Below are 10,526 nucleotides of genomic sequence, written 5' to 3' on the forward strand. Positions count from 1 at the left end.
TGCTAGCCCCGAGAATGGCATCCATGCCACTCAACATTTGCACTTGGTCCAAGTGCTCCACGTGTCTGATCCCATGACCGACACTCAAAGGTACCACCGACATAGCAGCCCATTACGCTAAGGCCATGCCCAATCACCTTTGCCACACTGGTAGTCCAATACCACTTGCATCACCGTCTTGGCTCTCCCAGACTAGGCAAACTATCCGTGAGTGGTCATCTCAGATCCACTCCTTAGCATCCTTAGGATGCCCACCGACAAGGGGAATAGCCTTCCCCAATATCCCTCTGTCAGTCCCCACTAAGTCCCTTTCTGCCCCTGGCCGTGTTTGCCAACACTGCCACTGGATTGAGACCCACAGGCCCGACCACTAAGTCCCACGGTCCTCTGGGACTTCCTCACCACACGACTGTGTCCTTGGTCACTACCCCAGAGGACTGCTCCTCTTCCTTTCCACAGTCTGGGCCTTTGGGACAACATCTCGGAACACCGTGGCTTTACGCGAGCCACCTGGGTACTCTCCTCGCCTTCTGCCCTTGGGTGCTCTAGCCATGGGCTTAGAGCGGGTTCCATTGAGCCACACCAGGTATCCAAGTAGGTAGTGCCACCCACACTTGGACTGGGAGCATCGGCCAGTCGATCTCCCGGGGGAACTAGAGCCGGCTCTTGAACACTTCACCAAGCTACCCCGCTTGTCGGTCTGTGTTCACTCTAGTCTTGGACTTCCCAGTGGGCAGCTCATCACCCAACACTGGGTCCGGCCTTCCTGGGCCAAACTGGCCTTTCCTGGCCAAACTGGCTCCACTGCAGTCCTCCCCCTACTATACTTTTGGAGCTCACCAAACCCCCCAGGGTCTGGGAGACGAACGCTTTGGGCTTTCACCCTCTCAGGCTCCGGACTTGGATTTGGACTCGGACTCGGGCTCGGGCTCGGTCTCGGCCTCGGCCTCGGTCTCGGTCCCGATCTCGGTCTCGGTCTCGGTCTCGGTCTCGGTCCCGGTCTCGGTCTCGACTTCGGACTCCATCTCGGACTCCATCTCGGGTCCATCTCGGGTCCATCTCGGACTCCATCTCGGACTCCATCTCGGGTTCCATCTCGGGTCCATCTCGGACTCCATCTCGGACTCCATTTCGGGTCCATCTCGGGTCCACCTCGGACTCCATCTCAGACTCCATCTCGGACTCCATCTCGGACTCCATCTCGGGTCCATCTCGGACTCCACTTCGGACTCCAACTCGGGTCCATCTCGGGTCCACCTCGGACTCCACTTCGGACTCCATCTTGGGCTCCATCTCGGGTCCATCTCGGACTCCACTTCGGACTCCAACTCGGGTCCATCTCGGACTCCACTTCGGACTCCAACTCGGGTCCATCTCGGACTCCACTTCGGACTCCAACTCGGGTCCATCTCGGACTCCACTTCAGACTCCAACTCGAGTCCATCTCGGACACTCCCACGTGTCATGTGTTTGTCCTTTTGGGTCCCTTTTTGGAGCCTCGCCTTTTGCTCGCTTCGTGCTCGTTCCTCGAGCACTTCGTTGGGAGTTCCACTCCCGCTCTTGACTTTTCAAGTCGGAGCTTTTGGTCCAAACGTGTTACGCTCGTTTGGCTCTCGCTTCGGCCACTACCATGTGGCGCCCTTCCGGCTCCACTTTGGGGCCTAGGGATTTTGTGTCTCACACAGTAGTCCAAGACTACCTGCATCATAATCCTGTCTCTCAAAGACTAGGCCATCCATCCATGCATGGTCATCCTAAACCACACCTTAGCATCCTTAGGATGCCCAGAGATAGGGGGAACACCATTCCCCAATGTCCTTTCTTTAGTCTCTACCAAGTCCCTCTCCATCCATAGCCGCGCTTGCCAACACTGCCACTGGATTAAGATCTGAAGGTCTGACCACTAAATCCCATTAACCTCTAAGACTTCCTCACCATGTGACTGTATTTTTGGTCACACTACACAAGAGGATAACTCCTCTTCCTTTCCACAGTTTGGGACTTTATAACAACATTTTGAAACACCGTGGCCCTATGTGGGTACTCTCCCCACCTTCTGCCTTTGGGTGCCTTAGCCATATGGCTAGAGTGAGGTTCTGATGAGCCACACTAGGTATCTAAGTAAGTAGTGCCACCAACATTTGGATTAGGAGCATCAGCCATTCGATCTCCCAGAGGAGCTAGAGCCAACTCTTGAACACTTCACCAAGTTACCTCACTTGTCTATTCATGTTCACTCTAGCCTTGGACTCCTCAGTGGTTATATCATCACCCACCATGTGGGTATAACCTTCCTTGGTCATATTGGCCTTTCTTAGCCAAACTAGCTCCAATGGAGTCTTCCCTTTACTATACTTTTCAAACTTGACAAACCCCTTAGGGTCTAGGAGATGATCACTTTGGGCTTTCACCCTCAAACTTGCACTTCAACTTGGACTTAGACTCAGACTTGGACTCAGACTCGGACTTGGACTCGGACTCAGACTTAGTCTCAGTCTCGGCCTCATTATCGACCTTGAACTCCATCTCATACCCCACCTCAGGTCCATCTCGGACTTGATCTCAGACTCTCCATCTTGGGTCCATCTTGGACTCCATATCAAGTCCATCTCAGACTTCATCTCCAATCCATCTCAGACTCCATCTTCAGTCCATCTCGGACTCTATCTCAGGTCCATTATGGATCCATCTCGGACTCCATTTTGGACTCGATCTCGGGTCCATTGCAAGTCCATCTTAGGTCTGTATTGGACTCCATCTTGAACTCCATCTCGAATTCCTTCTCCGACTCCATCTCGGACTCTTTTTCAGAGTTGTTCCTAACACTTCCATGTGTCATAACACTTGCTATGCATCAATCATTCTTGTGTCCCTTTTTAGAGACTCATTCATTGAATGCTTCGTGCTCATTCTTCGAACACTTTATTTAGAGTTTTATTCCCACTCTCAACTTTCCAAGTCAAAGCCTTTAGTTCAAACATGTTATACTTGTTGAACTTTTATTTAGACTATTATCATGTGGCACCCTTTTTGCTCCACTTTGGGGATTAGGGATTTGTGTCTCACAACTCCACTACCCATAAAAAAAATTCGATATCCTTATCAAATGCTAAACCATTTTATAAAGTAACCCTATTATGGATTACCATTTTTATCAAGCCAATATTTATCAATAATTTGACATCAAAGGCTCACCATGCCTTGCCCATCCTTTACACCTTCTTTATTTCAATTTTACTACTCATTTAGGAGTAATCTTAACCTCTACCAACATGACTATCACATTCTAGAACTTTAATATTCATCCTCTTTTTTATTTTGTCCTACTCTTGGCACTAAATTCTAATTATCCATAATTCATACTAGGGTTATTTATGGCCCTATTATTTTGCTACTTTGCCACTCCATCTCTTAAAGCCTTCACCTTTGCCAAATTTGAATATTTAAGAATCCATTTTTAGAAATATATTTCCTTTCCCACAATCTATTTGCATCCAACATATGACTATTTTTTGCCTAACTTTGTCATTTGGATTCCTTCTAATGATTTTCATAACCCTTTTTTAGCCACTAGTCTTTTGTTCGTATCCTTTGATTGTTGCACCAAGCAACATAGGATCACTACCTAGGATCCATAGAATCTTTTTGGTTCTATAGCAAAGGCCTACTTCACTAAGTTTAGGGGGTGTTCAAGTCTCTCCAACATTATCTACTGTAGGTTCCATCTATGGCCTAACTTTGTAACCCACACATGAGTTTTTCCTTAGAGATTATTTTCTTGGATTCATAACACTATTGCATTGCCATAATTCATTTCCCTTATGTATCCTTTCCACTTGGTCACCTTAACTAAGTTATACTTCTAGACATTTAAGTTGTTAACTAAGGGCATCCCCCACACTTGGCAATGCACCCAAACCAGCCCTTCTAGCCAAGAGTCTATGGCAACTAAGATTGGGTGTCCCCATTTCATTCACCATATCTTTAGTGCCACTTGCATTAAAGTTGTTCAAGTTAAATATGCTAAACTTTCACATTAAGCAATCTAACTATGCATCACAACTTCGAAGCATCCCTCACTTATGATGTGTCTAAACTAGTCTCCTTATTAAGAGTTCATGACCAAGATTGGTTCTGACCTTTTGAACGGCAATTGGCCAACCAACTGACCGTGATTATCGGCCGGCCGTGAAAGTGCCAAACGGCCAAATAGTTCACAAATTTCTTTTGATAAAAGAAAAATGTTTTTAGTAAAACCAAACTAATAAAAGTAAGAAAACCAAAGCATTAGACTAAACCAAACCAAAGTATTAGACCAAACCAAACCAACTATTACTCATCTTCTTCAACATCTTTGGCAATTTCCTTGACATCTCTGGCATCTTCCTCAACAATCACATCTTCATTTAGAAGATCTTCTTCAATTAAAAAAGTATTAAAATATAATATTCTAAAAATTATTAAATTTTTATTCTTTTATTGTTTATTTGAAGTAGTTCTATCTAAAAATATTTATCCACAAGATTGTCTCCAATCGAAAAATTTAAAATTTTAATTTGTTAATTTATAAATTACAACAAGTAAGGAGGTTTGATGAAGATTGATTTCTCAACTCTAAAATCTATTAAACCCACTATGATCAGTTGAGACAGGAAAAGAAATGAGTGTTTTTAGTGTTCAAGGCAATTGCTCATATCTTCATGCACCTCATAAACATCCACTTATCATTTTGTTGCTCCTACTCATCTATAGTTTCCAGTTTTTGAAGTCGCAGCATCTTCTTGCTTTTCCACATGCAATTTATCTATTTCATAAAGGACTTATGGTTGTTTTACCAAACCATTAACAATTATCATTATCAACATCAATTTCTTCAAGATGCAAAGAATCTGCATTCAGGTGCTTTTCAACTTTGACAATCCTGCCCACTCAGACTTCTATCAAGACCCTCACTTAGAGTGCTTCTCAAGTTGTGTCTCTGCTGTACACAATCCTTATGCCCTTAAACCATGATACAATGCATGCACAAAGGTGGTCTTGTCAGGATGGCTACTGTGGTACACAAGGCTTGGTTTGGCAAACCATTTAGATTCCAGGCCAAGAGCATTCACAAAGTCCTCTCAGTTTTTTTGGAAGTAGACCTCTAAACACGTTGCATATAGCATGACCAATTTCCAAGGATAGTGGAGGTTGCAAAACCAGCTCTATGCCTCATTTCAAGTGGCAGTGGCCTTGATGATAGAGCCACGTAAGATCCAGTTTATGGATTACATGGTTTAGGCATCCATCACACGAAGAACATTATTTTGGTTCAAAGTCCAAGACTGGACTGGCAATCTCTTCAACTCTTTAGAGGTCTCCCACTTTCCCAATCTGGTCTTCCACTGGGAACTTTATGTCCAGTCTGCTCCCGGTGGAATTGGGCAATTTGTTCCAAGCACACCGTCTTATGAACTTAAATGAAACTATCCACTGTTGCAAAACATATGATAGAGAAAAGCTCAAGATCAAAGTAGTTGGTGTTGTTCATAGAAAGATAGGGATATTTTCCTGCATGTCTCCCTGCAGCAGAGAGCATTTTTGAGCCTTGGCATATCCTCCCAGATGGCATGACCTTGGTGCTCTACGACATGGTGCTCAAATTATCCTTGCTTGGATCTATAGCCACTACAGCGTCGCCTGGATCTGGGATTGAGCATTGCTGATCTCAATCATTTTGCTTATGCAAAGAAATGAGCCAAGATAGGAGAAGGATGTAAGCCAGTCTTCTGTTCTGCCTCAAATTTCTATCCGCTGCCACAAGCCAAGGTCACGCTTTTGCTAATTACTCTCAAGAAAGCTCCTTCCTTGGCAGAGAGCCCTTTGGTTCCACCAGAGGCATCTGATAAAATTAGAATTATTTTTCTCACGTCCACACCGCTTTCTTGGCACGCAAACACAAAGAGCCATTAACTCAAAACTAAAAATCACCTCTTTACCATTAACTCAAAACCACTCCATTCCCATAAAGAATACAGTTCGCTCAGTCACCTTTCCTAACCTTGAAGATCACCCTGTCTGATATAGCTGCACTGCTACATAACTTCATCGGCAGTCTTGAAGCAATACTGCAGATCTCAAGGTAGAGCGCAATACATCCTGATCCAATACCCTTGACCTCTACAGCCACCAGTGATATGCAAGGAAAAAGAGCAGCAAAAAAAAGGACATGTACCTGTAGAGATTGATAATTGTATTGGTAGATAATGTTTCTATAGCAGATAGTCTCAAAAACGTAGCGTCAGAAATAGGATAAATGAAACCATAGCATCTAGATATCAATCTGCAAAGCATGCTTGAGCAAAGCATTCCCTCCCAATCGATGGAGCGGTTGCAAACCTAAAATTGAAGCGGTACCTCCCATTTTGGATTTTTATCTGCTGGTTTGCCTCAAATTTCCATCTGCAGCCACAAGCCAAGGACACACTCTTGCTAATTACTCTCACGAAAGCTCCTTCCTTGGCAGAGAGCCCTTTGGTTCCACCAGAGGCATCTGATAAAATTAAAATTATTTTTCTCACGTCCACAGCGCTTCCTTGGCAACGCAAACACAAAGAGCCATTAACTCAAAACTCAAAACCACCTCTTTACCATTAACTCAAAACCAGTTCATTCCCATAAAGAAATACAGTTTTCTCAGTCACCTTTCCTAAGCTTAAAGATCGCCCTGTCTGATATAGCTGCACTGCTACATAACTTCATCGGCATTCTCATACTGCAGATCTCAGGGTAATTCATCTATCATTATCTCGCACTAATTTATTTCATTCATGATATATAACGTATTCATAATGTCTTTGTAAACAAGCTTATGTGTATATGTGTTAATATGTGGTTAAGCTTATGTCAAATAAACATACGTACAAATATGTAACGTATTCATATATGATTCGTATATCATATCATGCTCATGTTTTTATACTTGATAATTATATTGATAACAGGTCTCAGGGTACTTACATAATTGGAATCTTATCATTGAAAGTCCATAAGATCCACAACTAAACTGTTCACATTGTCTATCAAGCTCCTCCTCATTCCACTCACAGCATTCCGTGTTGAAGAGAGCATTGAGACTGCTTGCTCCTTGGGTATTAACGCAGCACCAACTTAGTATTCTAACAAAATCCCACAGTCAAGAGTTCTCCAAACTTTCAAAACACCACAACACTTACAAAGAATGGAATTTCATTTGTGTCGCTGTTACAAACACTATTAGAAATCCTCGATAAAACCTGCTCTTTGGTATAGCAAAAAAGAGAGAAGAAAAGAGAAAAAAGTCTAAGTGAAACCAACCAACCTCCGAGATTTCATTTGCATCACTGTATGGAGCAATAAGCATCGATGCTAAATCTTGCTCCTCATCATCCAAACGCCACCAGGTATTGATTCTCTTCACCACCGGCTTTTGATGGTTTGGATCTCTTCTAAAACGTATCATAAAAATCCTTGCCACGTCTTGCTCTTGGTTCTGCCTCAGCCTGCAAGTCTCATGGATGGGTTCAGAAGGGAGGCAGTAATAGCAAAATTTCTGCACAAAAACGAGGATTAATTAACCAGCGAGCTATATAAGTATCCACCTTTTGCATTTCACCGTCAAGCCATGATAGGCTCAAACGCTTGTCTTTGTATGCAGTGACAGCAGCAAAATTGTGGCTATCAATGTCCTTGCTTACGAGCTCATCTTGCACGATTCTCATCATCTAATATGAGAAACTCGTCAGCTAGAAACAACAAGAAAGAAAAATCTTACACTGCAGAGTTGATCAAGCTGAAAACCAGGCCTTCCAGCAGCCACAACGCAGTACCATGTTGCTACATCTTTTCCAGCTGTGGAGAAGTCCGTGGGATTACATCAGAGTTTGGAAGCCGTGATGCTAAGTACTACGTAGGCTCTTCCTCCTTTTGCTATCTTTTGAATTGCAATTTGATGTGCATGCTTTTAGTTCTTCCTCAGCTGCGAACCATGAACTTTATGTTCTTCCACAGTTTCCATGAAGGAGTCACGGGTCAATTTACCCACAAAGTGAAAGAAATCATCTCAAAGCTGCCAAAAAGAAGATGCTTATCATAAACAATTATGGGCTGGACACCTGGATCTTTGATGAAAACTACAGCCGGTGCCAACTCTAATCCAAGCCTGCTCCACACTCAAAAGCATGAATCAATTCACATGATTATCACTAAAACTACCGGCTTTTCCAAATCGAAGCTTCCTCTTGCCTCCACAAAACACATCTGAAAGACATCAACTCAGAGAACTTCTTGGCCGCTTCTCTTACAAATGGAAGTGCACGCTCTCTTGTGTCAAAAAAAAGAACAACTTTCACCTAAAAAGAAGTGCAAAAGAGAGAGATTTTGATTAGCATCGTAATTTTTTTTATGGCGCTATACCAGCACCTTATGCGGTCCAGTTTTTTTAATGAACTCGGTATCTGCGTGACTTTAGTCAGTGCTTGTTTTATATATTAGTGAAAATTGTGGCTACCAAGTTCTGAGAAGAATAATAACCAATGCGAGGAAGATCAAGAAGCAGCGTTGCTGTCTATAGAATCCTAGCTGAGGCCTTTGGTGTACCCACAGGAATAGCGGAACAAGGCTTCATGAGTTTACCAGATCAGGTGTTTTGATTCCCTACACCCCAGCTAGACTTAAAATGGAGTCTGAGATAGACCTAAGAGATGGAATTCCTGAAGAAAAAAATTTTAAAAAATGAAAGAAAAGAGGAGGTTTACGTGTTTATGGCATCTGATCCGCCTCTTTCCTGCCAAGAGCTTTGCGAGTTGAACTTCTCCTAGCTCGACTCTCAAAATATTAACTTGGCCTTCGAGAACTTCCACTGGAATCACAAACAACATGGTTGGAAAAAACACCAACACACAAAGCATTACCCAGTCTTTCCCACACTAGTGAGATCCCAATCTTGCCCAGTTTTCCGTTCATCTGCCACCTCTCATCTTTTACTGGATTTAATTGAAGTTGCCAAACCATACCAATGCTGTCAATTTTGCCTTCATCGCTGTCATTTCCCTTTCATCAGTGTCACTGTCGACCTCATCCAAAAATGACAGATAGGAATGGCCTTTTGCTTGTCTCTTTTTCTTCTTCTGGAGCTGACATTCCTTTTCCCTGCAACATTCTTGGTGTGCAAGTTGTCACTCTGCAGCAGCACAGAAATGAAACAAAGTGATGAACAGCTCAGCTACCTTTTCCACTAACTACTCCCTGGAAGTCCAACAGTCTCTTGCGCTCTCCAGAATCTGTGGCATCGAGCTCCAGTAATGAGGAACAGATAGCAAACAAAAATAACCTCTGATGTCCCATTCTTCTTGAGGTCTTGGATGTGTAGTATACTGGACAGGACAGTTCTAATTCTCATTTGGTGCGCTTCTTCTCCCACAATAAAATTTTAGCATCCAATATGACAGCCATATTAACCGTTTCTTAGACCTAAAACCAAGCTCTTTGCGACCATGTAACAATCCTCACCATTGCTTTGGAGTGTCACAGATCTGGATCGTTGAATTGAGAGCATCTACCATAAGTAAAAATGAATATTCTAAAAATGGAATATGTGACGCCAGATGCCATATGCCAATAGCACTTTTAAATAAGGGAGTACTAGCAAAAAAGTCCCAGCTACTCTGGGGGCATCGTGTTTATTCTTGATGTTTTAGTAACTTCAAAGAGTTGTAATTGTAATTATAATTTTTAACATAATCATAATAATAACATACATAGTTATACATCATATAATATTTATATTAAAAGTCCCTTCTACAATTTACTCTATCATAACATTATATCACAATTAAAACTCTGATTGTTGAGTGAATTCTTGGATCTTCTATAAATGGAATTGCTCATTGTGGGATCAATGTAGTATTGAATCAATCAAATACTCTTTGTTCTATAGAATGAAACATTTATAGAACAAAGAGTATTTGATTGATTCAATAATATATTATTAAAATTAAACATAATTTTGCTGTACAAAGATGGTATATAGTAGATATATTCATCAATGAATATAACAAAATTATTTTTATTTAGGGTTTAGGGTTTAAAATCATTTGAACCTGGTGCATTATATCATCTTGGATCAGATATCTAATTGCTTTTTATATATATTACAATATCACTTAAACCTCCTTGAATTTTTGTTGAATTTAACACTTTATTCTCTATTTTCCACAATATTGTGAATGCATTAGCATAGGTATTTATCTCTTTTAATTATTTATCAAGATCAACCATTAGATGCCCATTGCATTTAGAATTGTGTTTGTTTTTCATTCTTATTTCTGTTCCTCGAGAGATATCTAAAATATATAATTGTGAATATTTTTTATTATTTGGTTTGAAACTTCCAATATTATGTTAAATTTTTTCATTTATCTTAAAATAATTAGGGCCACCTACTGCAATTTCTTTGATGTTTGCACCCATTGATGTTGCACTACTATAATTTTCTATTAAATCTTTAA

The sequence above is a fragment of the Selaginella moellendorffii genome, unplaced genomic scaffold, assembly GCF_000143415.4.
Source record: "Selaginella moellendorffii unplaced genomic scaffold, v1.0 SELMOscaffold_50, whole genome shotgun sequence".
NCBI classification, from domain to species: Eukaryota; Viridiplantae; Streptophyta; class Lycopodiopsida; order Selaginellales; family Selaginellaceae; genus Selaginella; species Selaginella moellendorffii.